This window comes from Pinus tabuliformis, chromosome 9 (assembly GCF_031772625.1).
Source record: "Pinus tabuliformis cultivar Carrire ecotype Pingquan chromosome 9, CPIR1, whole genome shotgun sequence".
In the NCBI taxonomy this organism is placed as follows: domain Eukaryota; kingdom Viridiplantae; phylum Streptophyta; class Pinopsida; order Pinales; family Pinaceae; genus Pinus; species Pinus tabuliformis.
In genome coordinates this window covers 1,982,206,174-1,982,230,333 of record NC_142307.1, presented here as the reverse complement: position 1 = coordinate 1,982,230,333, position 24,160 = coordinate 1,982,206,174, and the positions used below count along the sequence as shown (strand labels likewise).

The 24,160-nt window shown below is 40.3% G+C and overlaps 1 protein-coding gene across 2 annotated transcripts in view; it reads right to left on the bottom strand.

Moving 5' to 3' along the window:
* The window catches only part of LOC149156959 (uncharacterized), a 227,576-nt gene that overhangs the window by 189,397 nt on the left and 14,019 nt on the right, over positions 1–24,160 (bottom strand). The window lies entirely within an intron of this gene.

Genomic DNA, 24,160 nt, shown 5'->3' with positions numbered 1-24,160 from the left:
CCGTGGTATTTGGACCATGGTATTTTGGTATTGGTCCATGGTATTTGGTTCGAGGTATTGACCCCAGGTATTGGGTCCAAGGTATCGGTCCTACGTGGTTTTGGACCATGGTATTGAGAGAGGCATAAACCTATATAAGGAGAAGAAAATCATTAGGCCAAACGGCAAGTGTGCAAGGATTGAATATCTGATGAAGTGTGAGATCTAGTATGCTGGCTATGGGTTTGTGATGCTTTGCTGGTATAAACCGAGGATGCACCTATGCAGTTGATGATGGATGATGAATCGGGATCATAAGGCTTGGAATGTATTATCATTGTGTGGTTTGATCATGGATAGACTAGATCTGAATTATTGACGCATGTTTTATTGTATAAATGTTATGATCTGGGTATGACTGATGTTTGGAATAGCTGCAAAGTTATGAGTAAATATTTGCAGATCTGTATGCGGGTTCACTTTGGTAAAAGCGCGTATACACGCTGGTTCGACTCATCAGAGTAGCGTATACAGTATGAAGTATGATATTTGAAGTTGCAGTTGGATCTGGTTGTTGTTGCAGAGTTTTGTGTTCTGCTCTGTGTTCTGGTGACTGTGTTTTGTTGATAGGGTTTCAGTGATTCAGTGTTGGGTGATTCAAAGATTGATAATGCAGGTGTAGTTGATGGTGGTGATTGATTTTGTGCTTCAATGTTGTTGATGGGTCCAGTATGAAAATTGGATGAAACGTGGCCTTCAGATTAAGATGTTGCGTTTCAGGAGTATCTACTATGAAAATTTATGAAACGTGGTCCCTGGAAGAAGTGAGAAGGTCGTAGCCTTCTGTAGGTCGGTGCCTATGTACTAGTAAACATATCGGCCAGTACAAGAGCCAGGGGGTTGGAGCTCCCTTCCAGTGGTAGCTGGAAAATGAGTGAAGGTTATAGCCTTTAGTAGGCCGGTGCCTACATACTAGTAAACATATCGGCTAGTACAAGAGCCAGGGGGTTGTAGCTCCCTTCCAGTAGAAGCTGGAGAAGAGAGAAGGTTGTAGCCTTCTACAGGTGGGTTCCTGCATACTGGTATGAGTTTGCACCAGTACAAGATTGTAAACAGGTTTTTCTTATATTAAAGGAAGACGACAACAGGTGGTTTTTGTCCTGCATTGGGTTTCCACCTTATATCATGGTGTTCATGTGTACTTCTTATGTGTGGTGATCTGTTCTATTTTACTGCACCTGTTTACTGTTCATATGGTTAATGAAGTTCTGATGCACTGATTAAAGATTAACATATAATGGATTAACTGAATCATAAGTTTACTGGATATACGCTAGTTGCATTAAACATAGTTGCGTGTACACGCGGGTTCCCTTAACTGAAGTAGCATATATGAATCTAATTATGGAAATCAAAAAGTTATTGTTTTGCTAATACTGATTCACCCCCCCTCCCTCCCTCTCAGTATTATTTCCAACACTCAATTGGTTAATCCAAGAATTGTGAAAGCATTGAAAATCGAAAGACCCAAGTACAAATCCCCCCTATTGTGATCCGAGCTATGGGGAGGAGGACATATCGTAGCCCCCCATAGGTTTACTGGTAGTTACGTGTCGGGCGAGCTATTGGGTTCCTCTGGATTACAAAAAAATAAATAAACTACTAATTAGTTAGGAGATTATAAATTCCAGAAATTTTCACACAATGTGCCCTAGTCAACTTAGCATTTACCACATGGTGTGGCAGCTAATCCAAGGCCCAGAGGAGGTTTGTCTCACCCCTTGAGACATGGGAGGGCAAGCACCATCGTCAAAGCCCTCAGTATTCGAGCATTATAGGCTATTTTATCATCAAGAAACCCATTAAGAACAATTTTTGTACCCCAAACACAAATTAGGGGCCCACATGATGATTTGCATATGGAGAGCTAGGGGCCATCCCCTAGTTTGAGATTTATGGAGCAAAGAGGACTCAACATGGCCTTCCAAAGGTCCTACATTAGCATGACATCATCATCATTTTGGCTTGCATTTGCATGGCTAATTCACTAAATCACCTGACGCTAGGATTCGGGATTTGACGGATAAGTGGATTCGAGTATTGAATATGCACATGTTGACCCCCCAGAATAGGACACATTCGGATACGCTATATATTAATTTATTAAAAACATATATATATATATATATATATATTAAAAATTAGATATTTCTTACACAAATTCTCATTAATGATACAAATTCATTGATTTCAAACATAGATCTTCATTTAGATGTAAGATTTACAAATTAACATTATGCATATAAATAGAATTGTGACATAAATGATAAATCATAATACATATTCAATTCATCAATGATCCATTAGGAGAAAGACAAGATAGTAAGATAAAGATACTGTAGTTTTCTCATTAAGTCATCAAAATCAAAATGTGTTACATAGATAGTGCAATGCCAATGGCAAATAGAAATAGAAAATACAAAACAACTACCGTCTACAAGTATACAAGCCTTAAGGTAGTAGGTAGCTCATGACTCATGATTCATCAATCCTCATAGTCATCATCAAAATCAGCGTCGCTATCCTGATCATCATGGTCACCATTGCTCTCCTCTGCTGCATCCTCCTCCTCTGCATCCAAAGTCATATATGCAGCTGCTGGTGTGGAGGATGACCCCTCTACAGTGTCACCATCATCAAATTTGACAGGCTCTAGCACTGGATCATTAAAATCCAAGTTGGCTAATGCCAACTCAACACTATTGTCCAAACCCATATCATCAAGAAAGACATCTCACATATTTGTCCTTCCCTTCAACCACTCATCCATGTGCATGTAAATAAGACGAAGGTTGGTCTGCACATACACCATTGTCTCTAGCCTAGACTGCTCAAGCTTGCTCTTCTTGACACTATACAAATTCCCATATGTGCTTCAATTCTTCTCGTAACAAGAGGATGAAGTCACCTGAGAGAGGAGCCTCATGGCTAACTACTGTAGAGGAGGGCTTGTTTCCCCATGATTTGCCCACCAAGAATAGGGCTTCTTATTGTTGAAAATAGAAATAAGAAATGCTAAAAATAGCACTGCTAGAAATAGCATTTCAGGATACATTCCAATTTTAGTTAGTCCCTGAACTAAAATTGAGAATTAAAATTTGAATTTGATCTTAGCAGTTGTTTGTAAAATAATTAATTATTTCATTTTGAGTTAATTAGTTATAGGAAATCAAACATGAAGTCTATGTGAAGACATGCAACAGTTTCTCCATTGATTGAAGAAGTTATCCCTTGATTAAGAAGATCAAGATAAGTTGTACTTTGAGTTGTAATTAGTTGAGTTAAGTCTAGTTAGATTAATTCCAATAGTTTGTGGAACTGATTGTGAGTTCAGTTAGTTAAATGCATGCATGCATGTAACTGCTGCACTTTAGATAACTGAATATTCTCACATAAATAACTCATGCATGTCAGTTCAGTCAAAGACCCAGTTGAGATCAGGTGATGGGATAGTGTACTATCAGTTGCAGGAATATTCCATGGAGGATATCTCTTGCATGCAGAAGGAATTCATTCCTTGGAGATTGCGCAGTTACTTTTGAGTTTGATGGTTGTGTAATGAGGCCAATTCACACAGGTGGCAGCATTAGACCCCAAGAGAAACTGCCAAGGAAATAGGAGTCTTGGAAGGCTGGAGGAAGGCATATGTTGTGTCTATTCAGTCTGTGAGTTGTATTGTTCGATTGTATTGAGAGTTGGATAGCTTGTGAGCTAAAGCTTTGTGTAATCCGGACATATTTCCACTTGTATGATATTACAGAGATCAGGGTTTTAAGCTGAGGCTTTCCCCAGAGTATTCTTCTATGTCCATGTGTGATTGCTTTCTCATTCTCAGTTATATGTGTTCTACTTGATCTTGCTCATAATCGATTAAGCTTCTGCAAGATTGTTGTAGAAGTAGATCTTGTATTTTACTTTAGTATATTGCATAATCTGTTGATCTACAGTGAGAAATTTTACATGGTATCAGAGCAAAGGTGATCAAAGTGAAGAACAGTATACAATAAGGGGGAAGTTCGAAGTTTGAAGTTCCTGAACATAGAAATCGAGTTCTTATCACATCTCAATTTCACCAATGGCATTCAACGGTTTAAGACTCGAGTATGCCCTTGATGGTAGCTCGAATTATATAGTATGTAAGGATCGCATGGAAGCAGTATTAGAGGATAACGGTCTAAAGGACTTCATTGATCAACAAGTCCCCAAGCCAACAACGGCTAATGCTACAGAATTGGTGAAATGGAAGAAATGTGTGGCTAAAGCGAGGAGAATCCTTCTGGAGGGATTTTGAGACCACATAGTCTCGAGTCTCCATGGGAAGGAGACACCGTGTTCAATGTGGAAAACATTGAAAGATCTATATCAGAACAACAACGATCAGAGGAAACTGGCACTAAAAGACAAGCTTCGAAAAATCAAGTGTGAAAAGGGCGACACGATCTCTATGTATCTGAACAAGCTCACCACCTTCAGGGATGAGCTTGGAAGTGTAGGGATCACGACAGCCAATGATGACATGGTGAGTCTAGCTCTCCTCGGTCTTCCTAAGAGCTGGCATAGCTACCAAGACTTGGTAAATGGAAGAGAGAAACTGCCAGATTGTGAACGACTTTGGTCGGATCTGATGCAGGAGGAGATAAGAAGAAGCACCATAGATGTATCTTCATCAAAGCAAGATGATGAGGAAAATCTAGCCTTAGTGAGTAAGGCGCGAAAAGGGAAAGGGAAGGCATCCCATTCCAAATCCAATTCTTCCCATGGTGGGAAGAAGTTTGATAATTCAAAAGTGCGATGCTTTCATTGTCATGAGGTGGGCCATTATGCTATGAATGATCCACAGAATAAATCCAAGAAGCGATCCCCGAAGGGATAAGAGGGTGAGGCACTGGCCTCACAGTTTGAGTTGGATTTCTCTCTCATCGCATGCATGGTTTCATCCATGGTGGGATGTGTTTGGTACCTGGACAGTGGAGTTTCATTCCACATGTCTAGTGACAAGAATCTTTTCAGTACCTTGGAGGAGAAGGATCTCCAGATGCAGATCGAGATGGGCGATGATGGAAAGTATCGTGTTTCAGGTGAAGGTATGGTTGTGTTTCAGAGGAAGCATGGAGTTCCTCTCACCCTAACTGATGTTAAGTATGTACCAGGTCTGAAGAAGAATCTTGTGTTTGTTGCTATGCTAGAAGAAAAAGGCTATCATGTAGTCTTTAGCAATGTTTCACTAATCGTGATCGGGATTAATTCGGCGCGGGGAAAAAATCAGAAAAAAACGTAATAATTGGGAAAAAGTCGTTTGGTACAAAAATATTCATTTTTTTCAATTTTTTTAATATCTAAACCAGCTACAACATAAAATAAATACATTGACACATAAATATGATAAAAGAACTAATATATAAGATGTTTAATATCATTTCTAGTGTTAAAATCACACATAATAGTGAATCATGTCCTGAATAGTAAGTCCTGACTCCTGAGTCCCAACTCAACCTCAAAATATCAACAAAAAATATAATAATGTATCTCATATCATGAGTCATAATGTCATATACAATGAAATGAACCAAATAACTAAAGTCTAATACTACTGATTTCCTTTGCCCCTCTAGATGTAGATGTCGGTGGAGTTGGCAGTAGACTCTGCTGTGCTCTAGAAGCTGAAGAACTAGGAGCTACAGGAGGTAGACCATGTCCTCTACTTGTGATAGGGGTAGCTTGGGTCACCTCCTCCTCCTCATAAACCAACAAAAAAAAAAATTCCCCACGATTTTTTCGAAAAAAATCGGCTAAAACAAAATTCCGATTAAATCGCCCGATTTTATCGTTTTTTTCTGAAAAAATCGCGATTAAACAATTTAATTGCGATTTTTTCCCGATTAGTGCAACACTGGTCTTTAGTAAAGGAAAGGTATTCCTAAGGCATATTGACACTGGACAGACCAAGAGGATTGGGGTTCGAGTAAAGAATCTCTACAAGCTGGAGGTAGACGCTGTGCTGCATTAAGTTCCAAAGCTGAATTGGTGCAGAGCCAAGATGTTGGCGAGCTATGGCATATAAGATTTGGCCACTTGCACCATGGAGCCTTGAAGATCATGCAGCAGATTTCTACTAGACTTCCCAAGGGAAACCTGAAGCAGACAGATACATGCAAAGGTTGTACCTTGGGTAAGTATGCGAAATCTTCCTTTCAGGATCAAGATAGTAGAGTTGGAGCAATCTTGGAGCGAGTTCACACAGATGTTTGTGGACCATTCTCTACAGCCTCCACCGCTAAAAAAAGGTACTATGTTATTTTTATTGATGATTTTTCTCGTAGATGTTGGATCTACTTTATGCAAAAGAAGGATCAGACCTTCTTGAGGTTTTGTGAGTTTAAAGCCTTGGCAGAGAAAGAATCTGGAAAGAAAATAAAGGCCTTGCATAGCGACAATGGTGGAGAGTATGTCTCCCAACAGTTTAAGGACTTATGCGCTGCAAAAGGAATTAAACGGGAGTTGACGGCACCCCATAACCCACAACAAAATGGGTTGCCCGAAAGGAAGAACAGATCGATTGTGGGAGCATCTCGAGCGATGTTGCATGACCAAAGCCTACCACTTCATTTGTGGGTTGAGGCATGCAATACAACAATATACTTGCAGAATAGAAGCCCGCACCGTATACTAGGAATGAAAACACCTATGGAGGCCTTTTCCGGGAAGCGACCATCATCTATTTATTGCCATGTGACCAAAGATGCCCGGAAGAAGCTAGATCCAACAGCTGAGTTGGGGATACTTTGGAGTACACTGATACTCCCCACAACTATCGGGTGTTCCTGCCTACTAGTCAAAGGATGGTGGTACGCAGATATCTGATGTTCGACGAGCAGAAAGCCATGCGAGTATCACTTGAGAGGGAACTCAAGTTGCATGCAGAGGAGGAATTTTCAATTCCTAAGGAGGAGGAGCCTCAGATTGATGCGGAGCAGCCGCATGCAGAAGATCCGAGAGTGGAGACATCCACTCATGCTGGGTCTTCCAGAGATGGGCGGAAACGCTCAAGGGAAGCTGATAGGTTGATGTTGGATGCGCGAGAGAATGTGGGACAGCCATCTTCTCAGTGCAGACAGAGGAGGTCGCCCGAGCGGTACACTGGTTACATGGCCCTGGTTGGGGAGTGTGTAGAGTCTAAACCTTCTTCATTTGAGGAGGCAGTGCAGCAACTAGTCTAGGTTGATGCAATGGTGGAGGAGTACGACTCCATCGTTCAGAACTGTGTTTGGGATGTTGTCCCAAGACCTCAGGACAAGTCAGTGGTGAGTTCCAGATGGCTTTACAAGGTAAAGCAGGCAACTAATGGCAGTGTTGAGAAACATAAGGCAAGGTTTGTTGCCCGTGGTTTCTCACAGGTCGAGGGGATCGACTACAATGAGACTTTTGCTCTTGTAGTAAGGTACTCATCTATCAGATCGATGTTAGCACTATCAGCTCAGATGGGTTGGAAGATCCATCAGATGGATGTGAAGATAGCATTCCTCAATGGGAAGATTGAGGAAGAGGTGTACATTGAGCAGCCAGAAGGTTTCGAGACCTTCGATCGTGAGTTGCATGTGTGCCGACTCAAGAGGGCTTTGTATGGGCTAAAGCAAGCACCTCGTGCTTGGTACACCAAGATCAATAGCTATTTCACCAGGTTGGGCTTCACCAAGAGTGAAGCAGATGCGAACCCTTACCACATCACAGTAGAAAGTAAGCCATTGATCATTGTTCTTTATGTCGATGCTCTGATTTTGACAGGTGATGTTCAGTTGATCAAGGCTTGCAAAGAGGACCTTGCAAGATAGTTCGAGATGAAAGACATGGGTCTTATGCACTACTTTCTAGGCATGGAAGTGTGGCAGAAGGATGGGGAAGTTTTTGTGTCTCAAGGCAAGTATGCCAATGAGATACTCAGGCGGTTCCACATGGAGAAGTGCAAGGCCACGCAGACTCCTCTAGCTGGTAACTGGAGGAAGGAGGATGCTACTTCAGGTGAGGTAGTAGCTGCTACTATTTATCGACAGCTTGTGGATTCACTTATGTATCTAGTGAACACACGACCAGACTTATACTTTGCAGTGAACTAGCTGAGTCAAGCTATGGTTCAGCCTACCACGCTGTTTTGGAAGGCAGCAAAGCATGTGCTAAGATACCTCAGAGGCACATCTTAGTATGGATTGTCGTACAAATGAACAGAGGGAGTGGAGTTTCAGGGCTTCACAGATGCGGATTGGGCAGGGAGTCCATCAGACCGGAAGAGCACTTCTGGAGGAATCTTCAACCTTGGTTCAGCTGCAGTTTCCTGGTACAGCAGGAAACAGAGGTCAGTTGCACTTAGCTCAGCAGAGGCTAAATACATGGCTGCCTGTCAGGCAGCATGTGAGGCCATTTGGATGCGAAGATTCTAGTGGGATTGTTTGGTTAGAGGATGGATCCAACTGTGATCTACTGTGATAATCAAAGTTGTATCAAACTCTCTGAGAATCCAGTTTTTCATGACAGGTCCAAGCACACTGATATCCAGTACCATCATCTTCGAGACTATGTGGTGAAGAGGATCATGTTGTTGTTAAATGTTTCGACCGAGGAACAGGATGCAGATATTTTGACTAAGGCATTGTCAAAATGCAAGTTCGAGTTCCACAGAGACAGGATTGGGGTTACTGATAATCCCTTTCTTGTTGAGAGGGAGTGTTGAAAATAACAACAAGAAGTGCTAAAAGTAGCACTGCTATAAATAGCATTTCGGGATACATTCCAATTTTAGTTAGTCCCTGAACTAAAATTGAGAATTAAAATTCAAATTTGATCTTAGCAGTTGTTTGTAAAATAATTAATTAATTCATCTTGAGTTAATTAGTTGCAGGAAATCAAACATGAAGTCTATGTGAAGACATGCAACAATTTCTCCATTGATTGAGGAAGTTATCCCTTGATTAAGGAGATCAGGATGAGTTGTACTTTGAGTTGTAATTAGTTGAGTTAAGTCCAGTTAGATTAGTTCCAACAGTTTGTGGAACTGATTGTGAGTTCAGTTAGTTAAATGCATGCATGCATGTAACTGTTGCACTTCAAATAACTGAATATTCTCTCATAAATTACTCATGCATGTCAGTTCAGTCAGAGACCCAGCTGAGATTAGGTGATGGGACAATGTACTATCAGTTGCAGGAATATTCCATGGAGGATATCTCTTGCATGCAGAAGGAATTCGTTCCTTGGAGATTGCGCAATCACTTTTGAGTTTGATGGTTGTGTGATGAGGCCAATTCACACAAGTGGCAGCATTGGACCCCAAGAGAAACTGCGCAAGGAAATAGGAGGCTTGGAGGGCTGGAGGAAGGCATATGTTGTGTCTATTCAGTCTGTGAGCTGTATTGTTCGATTGTACTGAGAGATGGATAGCTTGTGAGCTAAAGCTTTGTGTAATCCGAACATATTTCCACTTGTATGATATTACAGAGATCGGGGTTTTAAGCTGAGGCTTTCCCTAGAGTATTCTTTTGTGTTCATGTGTGATTGCTTTCTCATTCTCTGTTATATGTGTTCTATTTGATCTTGCTCATAATCGATTAAGCTTCCGCAAGTTTGTTGTAGAAGTAGATCTTGTATTTTGCTTTAGTATATTGCATAATTTGTTGATCCACAGTGAGAAGTTCTACACTTATCCCCCCTACCTCTAATTAGATCATACCCTGCAAATCGACTAGTGCCAGTGCAAAACTCTGCAAAGGCATCCTCCACCTCATCAAGGGATGCTTTATCCTAAAAAACCCGCCTAAATGCATCTTTCCTCCCCTATGAGATTTCACCATCCATGTGAGGAGGGAATCTGCGGAAAGGTCCACCATTCAGCCACTCATGGTTGTAGTATTTTGGGTTCAATGAGTGAGACAAACAATGTAAAGGTGTGCAATTCTTGTCCTGTCTGTTGACAAGAATGTCCTATATAGTGGTGAAGAAGGTCTCTGGTGATGTCTCATACTCGAGGCATTCACTCTGTAGAATAATGCTCCTCACAGACTCAATTATGGAATCCCATCCCTCATAAACCTCTCCTAGGATGGGTTGGTCTGTATCTGCAAATCGAAGCAAAGAAATTATAGGGTCCATGATCTGAATAGGTAGATCTACCCTCTCCCACCAAGCATCATCTAACATTGTGTCATTCACTCTTTTAGAGGCTACTTGATCTGTCTTTCTCCAAAAAGACCAAAACTCTGAAATAACCATGGCCCCAAGAGCAATCTTGACCTCCCTCAACCTCTTCAACATGATGAATGAAGGGGCAAACCGTGTATCCGCAATCTTCAATAATGATAGATTGTTGTACTCCTTGTAGATAGTGAAGGCATTTGTATGATTTTGTACAAAGTTACGGATATGTCGTGCATCCTCAATAATGTTAACAATCCAAAGCACATCAGAAGCAATGGATTTTAGTGCTAAGTTCAATGAATGGACAATGCAAGGTATCCAAAACACTTGTGGATATTTAGCTTCCACAATCATGCCAGCAGCCTTGCAAACATGTGCATTATCTGTAATGATTTGCACACAAGAATCAACACCTACATCTTCAAAAACTTTAATAAACAACTCACCCATATATTGTGCATTCTTGTATTGTCCAAGTGCATCCACTGCTTTCAAGAAAATTGGACCATTCAAGGAAGACACCATGAAGTTGATGAGTGGGTGTCGTGCTAGATCCGTCCATCCATCAGAAACAATGCTAACCCCACATGTTGGCCATGATGCTTTAATAGGCTCAAGCATTTTTTCCACCTCTTTTTTGCCTTTGTCAACAATGTGGTTCTAAGCTTCTCAGACCCAAGAGGCACATACCTTGATGTAGCCCCTTCAGTTAGAACTCGGCACATCTCAATAAATAAAGGTGAGCGTGGAACATTAAAGGATATGAAGTTTTGATAGAAAAAAAGGTAATGGTGAGATCAAGCTCGTCCTATTTCTCCTTTTGAAAAGTCTTGTCCATTGGACCAAGTGAAATTGTCATTCTTTTTGTTGCTTTTCCCCCACCAGAACTCTCAAATGGGAATGTGTTGATGCTTTTCCTCAAGAAAGGAAGGGGTTCACCATTCTTGGTTTTTTCTTTATTTTGCAGCCACATTTGCCATACCAACATTGGACTCTCTTTCCATTTATTTCCTCTTTGGGAAAGGCACCTTTGTACAAGCTCCAATTCCACAACCCTGTAAAGCCAACAAATGACCTTTCACACAAAAATATGTGCTCCTGAAAGTATTGTGGCAATAGTTGCATTTCCAACTCACATTGCCTCCTCCCTTCACATTGTTGGGTGGCCTTTGCTCTCTTGTGACATATTTCCACAAGGGATATTTCTCAATGTTACATTGAGAAGGAAGTCTTCCCTCAACATTACTTGCAATAGAGGGAATACTTGTAATAGACTCTGATGAAATTGGGAGAGGAGGGGCATCTCCAATGGAGACATTCTTCCCCTTCCTTTTCCCCTTCCCTATTTCCCTTGATTGAGCCATGAATGTTGTAAAAAAATAAAACAAAAATGCACAAATTTGTAAAAGAAATGCATAGGCAAACTGTTGTAATAAAAATGCAAAAAAATAGAGAGCAAATGCACTTACTTGTTGCTTGAATCTCCTTGAAAACGCTCCCACGCTCTTTGCTCCTTTCTCCAAAACACCCATAGTAAAATAGACAAGTGAAAGTGAAAAGAAAAGGCAACAAACTCTCCTTGAAAATCGAGACACATCGTGTCCCGATTAGGACACGATTTGGATTTCATCGTGTCCCAATTGGACACGAAGTGTCGCGATTTTCGGACACTAATTATGTCCGATTCAATGGATTTGTGATTCGTGGGCCCTGGGGGACAAATATGGTTTCATAGCTAATTCATAATTTCGTAAAGCTACTTGGCCTACTTGTGACCAAGGGATGTATCTTGCCCATTTTTGTAATGTTGAGGAGCTTAGGCTAATAATTCGACCTAGTAGTACTCATATAAATAGAACATAACTTCATTTGTATCAAATTATCATGACATTTGGGAATTTCAGCCTTCTTGGAAAATTTGCCCTTCTTCTTGGATTCGCTACTAGATGATCTTGGATGCATTTCAATATTTGGAGCTGAAATTTTGATCTTCTTTGGAGCTATCTCTTGAATTGTGGATGTATATATCATGTTGTCATCTTGTAAGTGCCTTTTGTTGAAGTTTTTATCCTGAAATAATGTCTAATGTATGGAATTGTTGCAACAAGGTTAATGCTATATTGTGCCTTAATGGTTGAAGATTATTTTTTGAAAGCTATTTGGTTGGAAATTGCATAAGTTACTCATATTATGACATGTGGTGAATGTTTCTAGTGGTGAAATATTGTTTTTTCTCCATAAAACTCCATAAATCTTGAAACCCATGCTTTAATAATAAAATTTATTTTTCTGTCTTTTGATAAATATATTCAAATACATTTATGAAGACGAACACTAGTTACATTCTTCAACAGGAAGAAGGTCACACATCCAGTTATGTTTAGAACCAAGAAGCCCCATACCAAAGCACCTAACAAACTAAGATTGAGTGCGAAATTGCGACTAAATCCTACCCTGAAGGAAGTCATCAATATAGATGATGATAAGCCTTTTGAAGACCTAGTCGTTAACACAGAAGAGGATGCACCAGTAGACATTTCTAAAAAGAAAAGAAAAGGATGCAAAGGCAGCGCAGGGGTAGAAAACAGAGTATTTTCTAGGTAGTAATAGCAGAATCTAAAGCTGCTAAGGCAAACAAAAGCAAGAGGGCAAAGCAGGGTGAATCCAGCAACGTCGATGTTTTGATGCAAGCAATGGAGATTTTGAAGGAGAGAGATGAAAGAGCATTGTCAAATGATATGACAACACTCATAATCGATTTTAACAGCGTAATAACTTGGCAGTGTCACCCAGAAATTTTGGCAGTCAGGAAACTTCCTCGTGTAGCTGGACATTTTGATAAGATGGTATGTGCCCAAGATAGGAGAATACCCCTCCATTTTGTCCACATGATAAGAAAGCTTGCTATTTTGGTCAGAAAAACAGGGGATTCAGTTTTACAGCGAAGCAGTCAAGGACCTATCTTCATCTATACAGGTGTTCTTCATAGCAGTCGAATTTGAGGGTCCGATTCCTAAAACATTAACTAAAATTTCACGTGGTCCTAATCTTAGGCCTCCAAATCTAGTTTTACCCAAGAGATCAACAGTTCGTTACAAAGGAATTTTTCAAGCAGATTGTCCAGCATATTTCACAACTGTTTGACCAAGTTCAGACTAAAGAGAACGAAAAATTAGTTTCCAAGTTTTAGCCATATGTTATATTTAGGCTAAAGAATAGATATCTATATATCTTTTATATTTTGTAAATCAAACGCTTTCCAAAATTTGTGGATCTCAGAATATGTAATGTTTCTATAAATTAGATGAAAATATGGAAACAAGGGTTCGGATCTAGAGAGAAAATCATTGTGTTGTATGTAAAGACTTTTCCTAAATTAATCAAAGTTTTTGCTAAGATGAGAAGTACTTGAGTAATTCTCCCAGAGATTCTTGTGCTAGTATTCTACAATTTGTGCATTCCCTTATTTGTTTGTATTCTTTCTTACGTTTTTCATTTGATGTGTTATCTTCATATTTGAATGTAAAGCTATATGAATTCAAAATTCATCTAAGTCGGATGCTCTCTATTCATCATATTCAAATATTCCCAAATTTTCCTTCTAAAGTTACATTCAGAATTCATTATGTTAAATGCTCTGATTATAATGGATTGTATTCTTTTTTCAACTCCCAACTACAACAATTTTATGGTCTAAGAGAATGCTATATTTCCTGCCTTTGTAAGTTAATTGATCATTAACCAATATCTTCGTAATTTAATTGATCATTAACCAATATCTTCATAATCCTTTCATTGATCACCAGATATTCTGACTCCATGCCCAATGGTTATTTGCTTCTCTGTCCAACCACATTTTTAAACCTCACCCTACCAAAGATCTGGCCATTTATTTGAGTACAGAACCAGTTGTTGAAGTGACATTGGATAGCTGAGTTGTAGAGAGATCCCTCTCTGGGATGGAAGGGCTAGCTTCCAATCTAAAAGATTGGTTCAATGTTATCTGTACGTTTTCCTTTCACAGTCGGGAAAATTATGGAGTGATAAAACCAGGCATGTCCCATTCCACCAAGTATAAACTTCTATGCCCAAATTAGCCCACACATGCCACAAAGATGGGATGACCACCTTTTACTGGGAATATCTCTTTGATGTATTCACATTTTAAGAAAAATTCCACAAGGCATGTCTAAGTACACATTATGCTAAGCAATCTGAACTACAACATTCAAAGGAAAAAACGGACTTAGCACTGACAAGGATTGTCGACAAGCAGCAAAATATTGATATAAGAGTTGACCATTAAGGATGTATGGAAAACATTATCATGCATTAAGGGCATTATTATTTGGAACGAGTCATTCTCTACACAAGAAAATACATAATGTGGCAATTAAATGTGGAGAGCGTGAGCAACCAGGTTTAGCCACTTTATGACAACCACGCCTTAGATAACACCTCAAAGAGTTGATTGAAGAGCTTAACCAATGAAACATGATATTGCAAAACCTCATTTTTACTCAAATCATGCCTTTATTAACGCTCAAACATTAGGATAGTATACTAATAAAAATTAAGGTTAAAAGCTAATAGCCTTACTCAACAATTTCACTAACGGGTCACTGCATACTAACTGAAGAATGGCACAAAGAAAAAAGTCCAAGGAAGGAGAAGAACACAACTACATATAGAAATAAATGAGATAAAACCGCCTGGAGGAATCACTAAGCACTCTTGCATTCGAATTGGTATCACTAAGACATCTTTGTTGTATTTTCGGTTCAAAGATGGATTGCACTCAGTGCTATTTTAGTTATGTGCACCCTTACATGCTATATAAATGAGAATATTTGCTTATCTGTGTATAAATGGTTTGGATTCATATGGATTCTCATGAATATATATGTTTTTCTTTAAAATTTGAGTATTTTATGTGCTTTTTGGTTGAATAGTTTTTTTCTCTAACCTTTTTACTCGGTATTGTTCTAGTTATGCCCAATTCTCAGTACAGGGATCTACCAATTTGATGATTGGTATAGTTCTGATAACATTGCTTCTAGTTGAACTTTTGAATGAAGTTATTCACCAATCTGTTGTTGAAATCCTCACCCACTGAGATGTGTGACTCTCATTGTGGTCTTCACTTTGAATTGATTGTTTATAGAGAAACATCAAAATTTGCTTCACCAAAGACAAATATCAATATATTCTTCTCACTCCTTACTGCGCCTCTTTTAGTATTTGACAATGTGAAATTCCCTTAATTGCAGTAACTAGAATTTAATATTCTATCTACTAGAGATTATTTGTCTTCAGAATTTTGATACGACAAATAACGATTAATTCACTACTGAAATTTACACAAATAAATACAAGAATTGATAAATAATGCACACACAAAATAATTAACACCGGTATTTTTAGAGAAATTGTCCTTGGAAAAACCACGAAGGGAAAACCAGTTCTACAAATGAGGGTTTCTTATTATTCTTCAACAAAAAAGGAGAATACAAACTCCTTGCCTCTCACTGGAAAATATCTGGCAAATATATTATATCTTCACAAAAATATTTTGGAAACACAAAGGTCTCCTCTGCAAGTGTATTCGGCCTCCTTGTGCAACTTGCACTCCTCCTGCCAACTCGCACTAGCTGCTCCAAAAATTTGCACTACCTATGTGAAAATTCCTCTACAAGTAAAATTGCCTCTAACACTTCGTCTAACCCACTCCCTTTGCCTCCAAGTGATAGATCCAGCAACGACACACTGAAACGAGCTCCTCTCTATTACTCGCACTAGCTAACTAGCTACTCGCAATGTTGAATTCGGTCTCCTCTTCTGTAAATAAAATTCATCTCCTTCCTCCCATAAGAAACTAGAAATCACTGAGAAAATTCCTCAAGAAATTTTCTCCTCAATTTCCTTTGCTCAAACCCTTCTGTTGGTGTCTCCCTCACTCAAACTGCACCCTTGCTAATCACTGCAACTAGGTAATTCAAACTCCTTGATGTGTCTCCAGTTGACGCATCAATTTGATCTTATAATCTATTATTGACTAATCAAGGACCATGATTTAATCACAATTGATGGCTAAGATCATCTTGACCCCATCAAGTAACTTTTCTAGAAGTCTCTAGAGAAAAATTGATTTTCGTCAATTAATTTGATTTAATTAACCATTTTTCTAAGTTAGACGTATGAAATAATTAATAATTGGGTAATTAATCTAATTAAGGCATTTTCCTTAGAAATAATGTTTGGGTCTTGGAGATAATTATCCTCCTATGTTCCTTAGCCTCTTATACACCATAGCGACCAGAACACCTACCCATTGCTACTAAAAACAAACACTCCCTCTTATCGAGGAAGGTGTTCTCCACTACTCCCAACTTAGCCCTAAAGTAGACAAACTTTTCCTTACCCAAGACGTTCAGGAGAATATGTACAATCTATTGATTTGTTGGAACATATTTGTAGCTAAATTGATCCATGCTATACACAATCCCTGATGAAGTGGTATCTGATGTTGATATGTTTTAACGTATCATGAAATACTAGATTCGTAGAGAGCTTGCTGCAACTCTGATTATCACAGCAGATACTCCTCAAATCTAACCATTGACCAACCAGTCTCACTAATAACTTCCAAAGCTAAATAGCTTCACATGTGGTTGTGCTCATTGCCATGTATTCTACCTCTACAGAACTCAGTGCCACATACTTCTACTTCCTACTGCACCAAGAGACAACCCCTAATCCAATACTGAAGCAACACCTTGAGGTGCTTTTCCGATTTACTGAACTGTCTACCCAATCTACAATTGTATATCCCATCAAATTGACGGCATCACCTCGAGTATATCTCAAATCACACTCGATTGTACCATGTAGATACCTCAATAGATGTCTCACTATTGTCCAGTGTACTCTCTTTGGCTCCAACATGAACCGACTGAGAGTGTTGACCATGAAACAAATGTTTGGCCTTGTGTTGACTAGATACATTAGAGAAATTTTAATGTCTAAAATGGGCCTCCTAAGGAATATTATAAAATAGTAGTGGAAATAATAAAATAAGATTGGATTAATTCATCAAAGTTTGGAGGGAAAAAATAAAAACTACTTTTTAAACTCATATTTTCAACTTATCTCCCTACAATTTTACTCAAATTTCGAGCAAGAGCACTCCTTGGATGCATAATTTAAATCACATGTTTTGATGCATTTCTCATTTTTTGTGTAGCAGGGTGCATTGGAAGTATGCAACATGGGTACTCCTTGGATGTGGAATTAAATTCTGCATCCAACGAGTGCTCCTGCTTGAAATTTGAGTAAAATTGTGGGGAGATAAGTTGAAAATGAGAGTTTAAAAAGTAGTTTTTTATTTTTTTATTATTTCATCCTTTTACCTTTTTACTCCAAAAATGGTGAATCATCCTCCATGGTTAATATCATCTTGAATCCTATTGGTTATGATCCCATTGGTTCTCATAAAGTTGATTTTGGTTGTACATTTTTATTTTGAGGCCCATTTTTAACCTCAAAGTTTCTCTAATGCATGAGAAATCTAATGAGCTACCTATATAAGGTTGTGTCACATTTGTGTCCTCTAATGTCTATATCTTCCTCCAATTGGCAATCATAGGCATAGAAATAGGTCTATAGTCCTGCATCTTGAACCTCTTCGGGATCTCCATAGTATATCTCCCTTGCCCAAGGAAGATCTCCTCATTCGTCTACCATACCTCCATTCCTAAGAAGTAATTCAGGCCCAAGTCCTTCATCTCAAACTTAGCTTCCAAGTCCCTCTTGCAATCCTCTATGTTTCCTGATGATCTTGTCAAGAATAGAGCATCCATTTAAAGTACCAGTATGATGTTGATTTTGGGTAGCATCGAATGTGCTCTAGCTCCAAAATTTTGTGGAGCGGCTAGAACACATGAGATCTCCAGAACCTAGAAATCATTTGGAGAAATTTCACCCAAATGAGGAGTTATTAAAATAATTAATATTTTTAATGAGTTTCTAAGTCTAAACTTAGGAAAATAAAAATATTAATGTGTATTAATAAGTATGGGTGAGAAGGTTCTAACTAACAAAGATCAAGCATATTTTAATCTTAGTCGTTGATTAGAGATTAAATCATGGTCATTGATTTATCAACAGGGAAATTATAAGAGGAGGATTGACGGTCAGTTGGAGATACACCAAGAGATCAAAGAGTTCAATTTTTCTGGGGCGTGGTTTGCTGAGAAAGTCGAGCTAAGTGATCTGAGTTGCAGTGAGAGGGGAAGTTCGGCAAAGGGACTTTAGTCCAAGGCTGAGGATACATAGCAGAGAAGCAGAGCAACAACAGGAGAGACAGCACAGCCCCAGAGAGGGTGATGCAGAATCTAGAGGGGCTGAGGCAGTTCCTTAGAGGCAACATTGGGGTTTTCTGTGGGCCAGAGAGAGCAGCAGTTCAACATATCGACTTCTGAGCAAGGGAGGCTCACTGGGGGGTGATGCAGCTCCTAGAGGAGGTGACGTAGCTCCTAGAGGAGGTGACACCACTCCTAGAGGAGGTGACGCAACTCCTAGAGGAGGTGACACAATTCCAGCGCAGATCTTGGAGCATCCGTCGCTGCCCAACATTGAGAACAACAATTGTCATCTGTGGGGTTTGATCATCCAGTTGCTCGAATTGTCAAAATATTTGTCTCCGAATAGAGGTACTTTTGCCAGGTTTATTCTCTATTGGGTGAGCCAGATTTGGCACCCTAATTGTATTCAGTATCTGCTTAATAATACAAACCCTCTATATGATGCACCAATTTTCCCAAATTGGGTTTTTTCGGGGACGATTGTCCAAAAATAACAATGTCCCTTGTGTGATTGTCTCAGTTTATTTCAGTTCATGATCTGTATATAGGTGTAGTTTGCAATAGTGTTTTCATCATTGTTTAAATATTTAAATAACTTGTTGAATGTAAAGAACAAATAGGAGATGATAAACCAATGATTGCAGCAAGATTTCTGATGTGTAGATTCAGAAATTCTCACATGGTATCAGAGGGTTGCAGATCATAGAAGACTAAAGACACCAACCGAAAGATCCAGAGAATTTGTTGCAGAGAAGCAGCTATCCCGAGTTCAGAGGCAGAGGAGCAACTGCAGGAGTGACGCGGAGCTAGAGGAGTGACGCAGAGGCTCACGTAATGCCTACGTCAGCATTTCGAGCCTGCAAAGGGTGACGCAGAGCGAGCGAGGAGACCACGCAGTGACTACGTCAACTCTCTGGGCCAGCGCAAAGCTTGAAAGGTTTGAATCATCTAGTTGTTGGGGCGAGAGGAGTAGAGAAAATTCGATTTGAGGAGCTGGTGGGACGTTGTTTCTGTTGGTGTAGAATAGTGCCTGTGGAGACAAAGACAAGGTAGAGGGAGTCACTACCTTGACATATTTCTAGCCAAAGAAATCTAGATTCGGGTTGCAGCAGTAAAGGAGGATTGGAGAGGAAGTGATTCGACAGTTGGCTAGAGGATTTCCATGAAGGAAATCAAGACTTAAAGGGAGTCTAGAGGAGCTTGTTCCTTAGAGGATTTCTAGCACCAAAGAAATCCAGATTCAAGTCTTGCTAAATTGACAACAAGAGAGGGAGAAGAGAACTAGTTCTATTTTTTAGCAGAGATGGAAATGAACGGGTTGAGGGATCAGGATAGATTGGATGGAGCATCCAATTGTCATCTAAAAGGCTAGGATCTTAGCAATCCTAGACAAACATTGCATCAAGGACTATGCCTTGAAGGTAGATGTTGAGCTAGTCGACGTTGATCCATTGAAGAAGTATGAGGAGGCCCAGGCTAAGGCCAAGTGCATGATCCTAGACGGGGTTAAAGATCATGTAGTACCACACATTGCTGGGAAGAACACAGCAAGGGAGATGTGGGAGGCGTTGACCACCTTGTATTGGGGATCTTCCATCCAACGGAAGATGCTATTAGAAAATCAGCTCAGACAGTACCAGATGCAGAAGGGAGAAGAGATCGATCCCTTCCTTCTCAGGTTGCAAGGGATTCGTGACCAGTTGACTTTCGTGGGGTCTACACCAGATCCTGAGTTCATGGTTAGGACTGCCCTAAATGCAATCACCGAGGATTGTGAGACTTTTGTCCAAAGTATCCTGGGCAGAGCGACTCTCCCCAGTTGGGAGGAGATGTGGGCAACTCTTTGACAAGAAGAGCTTAGGAGGATGACAAAGACAGGAATTAGCGGCAAGGAAGCCCGGGTCAAGAAGGAGGAGGAGGAGGATGCAGCTCTCGCATCAGTAGGACAACAAGGGTAGCAGAAGAGAAAGAAGAAAGACATCACCAAGGTCAGATGCTTTGACTATGGGGAACTGGGACATTATGCCACTCAGTTCCCCTAGAAGAAGGGCAAGGGGGAGGCCTCTGACTCAAAGGCTGCTCCAGTGAAAGCTGACAAGGAAGGCGAGGATGACGATTGTGCCATGAGTGCTCATGCGCCTCTAGAGAAGAGGTGGGGCGACATAGAGTTTTGGTCAAGAAAACTACATGAGGGCAGGATCCTTGAGGTGCCCAAACTCTTGGATCACATACAGCTGTGGGAGCCCTTAATGACAATAGCAGAATGACGAGAGTCAGTTGGTGCGAGGGATGATGGAGCAACAATGGCAGAGCTAGAGTTCCAAATTCTAAGGTAGCGCAATAGATGTTGTAGCAGTGTGAGAGGCACGGAACAGTTTGCAATAGTGTAGTGGCAGCAGAGGGTCAGCAAAAATTAGCAGCAGAGGCAGCTTCAAGATCATGAGGCATCCACACTGACCAAGATGTCAATTTTTGGGTGAAGTATCAATTACTTACTTCTCAGAAACTGAGTTACAGTGCAGCAATTAGCAGTGGCAGTGCTATGGGCAGCATGATGCAGCATTTTGAGAGGGAGTCGTAGTACATATGCAACAGTGGCAGTGGCAGAGTCATGGGAAGCAATACAAGAAGCAGTAGTGCAATGGATGAAGGGCAGCAGGCCAAGCATCAGCAGCATAGAGGACCGATGCAGTGGATCAGTCTAATGCTTCTATGGGGAAGTATTGCTAGAGCACATTCCTCGCTAAGAGGGAGTGTTGATTTTGGGTAGCATCGGATGTGCTCTAGCTCTGAAACTTCGTGGACGGGCTAGAACACATGAGATCTCTAGAAGCCAGAAATCGTTTGGAGAAATTCCACCCGGATGAGGAGTTATTGAAATAATTAATATTTTTAATAAGTTCCTAAGTCTAAACTTAGGAAAATAAAAATATTAATGTGTATTAATAAGAATATGAGTGAGAAGGTTCTAAGTGACGAGGACCAAGCCTGTTTTAATCTTAGTCGTTGATTAGAGATTAGATCATGATCGTTGATTCATCAATAGGAAAAGTATATGAGGAGGCTTAAGGGTCAGTTGGAGATACACCAAGAGATCAAAGAGTTCAATTTTTCTAGGGCGTGGTTTGCTGAGAAAATCGAGCTAAGTGATTTGAGTTGCAATGAGAGAGGCAGTTCGGCAGAGGGACTTTAGTCCAAGGCTGAGGATACATAGCAGAGAACCAGAGGAGCAACAGGAGAGACAACGCAGCCCCAAAGAGGATGACACAAAAGATAGAGGGGCTGACGCAGTTCCTTAGAGGGAGCACTAGGGTTTTCTGTGGGGCAGAAAGAGGAACAGTGCAACTTATCGACTTTTGAGCAAGGGAGGCTCACTGGGAGGGTGACGCAGCTCCTAGAGGAGGTGACACAGTTCCAGCGCAGAGCTTGGAGCAGCCATCATTGCCTAGCACTGGGAATAGAAATTGTCATCTGTGGGGTTTGATCATCCAGTTGTTCGAATTGTCAAAATATCTATCTCCGGATAGAGGTACTTCTGCCAAGTTTATTCTCTGTTGGGTGAGCCGGATTTGGCACCCTAGTTGTATTCATAAATCTTCTTAATAATACAAACCCTCTATATGCTGCACCGATTTTCCTGAATTGGGTTTTTCCAAGGATGATTGTCCAAAAATAACGGTGTCCCTTGTGTGACTGTCTCAGTTTATTTCAGTTCATGATTTGTATATAGGTGTAGTCTACAATAGTGTTTTCATCGATATTTAAATATTTAAATAACTTGTTGAATGTAAATAACAAGTAATAGATGATAAACCAGTGATTATAGTAGGATTTCTGATGTATAGATTCAAAAATTCTCACATATGAGTGGCTCACCTCCTTTCATTAGATAGTAGAGGTTGGAATCTGGCTCGCTCTTCACAAAGTACATCTACTACGAGTAGCTATCAATTCGACCATACCATGCCCTAGGAACTTGTTTGAGTCTGTATAGTGCCCTCTTTAGTCTGCACACATGCATATCTCTCTCATGTATCTTAAATCCCTCTGGTTGTTCGATGTACACCTCCTCTTGTATCACCGCATTAAAGAAAGTTGTCTTGATGTCCATCTGGTGAATTTGCCATCCCATCTATGCTACTAGAGATATCACAGCCCTGATGGAAGTGTATCTGGCCATTGGTGCGATGGTCTCCTCATAATCTATGCCTTCCTTCTGTGCATACCCCTTGGCCATGAACTTAGCCTTATACTTCTCCATGCTATCATTTGCAAAATACTTGATCTTATAGATCCAACGAGAGCCTACTACAAAATTTTCCACTTGTATAGGCATGACCGCCCATACATCATTAATCATGATGGAGTTATAATCCACCACCATGGCATCCTACCACAACTGATGTTGTGCAGCCTCCTCATAACTAAAAGGCTCTATGTCAACGACCTCTATCACCAATTTCTTGTACTTGTTTGGTTGTTTGCGCTCTTTGGTCCTCGCCCTACTAGCTCCCACGAACTCATGTGCATCCTTCAATGTTTGAAGCACCTCTATACTCCATTCATTAGTGGTGGTTGGAGCTTCATGCTCCTCATCTTGCCCCTGCTACTCCATTTTTTGTGAACTCACAAGACCACCTATGCTTGAGCTAGTGCTCGTGATGGTAATTGTACTAGTACTCTATTGTCCCTCTGGCTACTACACGATTGTTTCTCAACCCTTAGAGCTTCTGCTTTCCCACTCTGATCATCTGCTGGAAACTTGCAAGATCTCCTAAAGGCTTTCTCCTCCTAAAACTTCACGTCCTGTCTCAGGATGATCCCCCTGCTACCAAGAATATAGATCATGTATACCTTGGACATTTCGTTGTAGCCAATGAAATAGCTCTTATATATAGGTTGATCAAGTTTGGTGTGTTTATCATCCGGCACATGATAGTATGTTATGCTGCCAAATATCCCGAAGTGCCCAACCTCTAGATTCTTCTCTATGAAGACCTCCTTTGGTGTTATCTTCCCCCACTGCTATGTGAGGAACCCTATTTTGTATGTACATTGTTGTGATGCATGCCTCTACCCATAGAAACTTAGGCATGTCCTAGTCATATAACATAGCCCTTGTTGCTCCAGCTATTGTTTTGTTCTTTCGCTCTACAACCCAATTCTATTGTGGGTTCTTTGGAGTTGTCCACTCTCTCCTGATGCCTTCCTTCACACAGAACCATGTGAAGGCATTATCAGTGTACTTGCCTCCATTATTTGTACAAAGCATCTTGATCTTTTTATCTGTCATCTTTTCCACAAGAGATTTTAATTCTTGGAAGTGACTAAAGACCTTGTCCTTTGTCTTCAAAAAGTAGATCCAGGTTTTCCTAGAGTAGTCATCGATGAAGGTTACAAAATATTCATAACCCCCAAGAGATCTAGTAGACAATGGGCCACAAATATCTCAGTGTATCAACTGAAGCACACCACTGGGTCTACTGTCACTCCTTGGGAACGTTGCCTTTGCAAATTTCCCAAGTACGCACCCTCTACACATATCATCATGTTTTGTGCTCAATTCTAGAACTCCT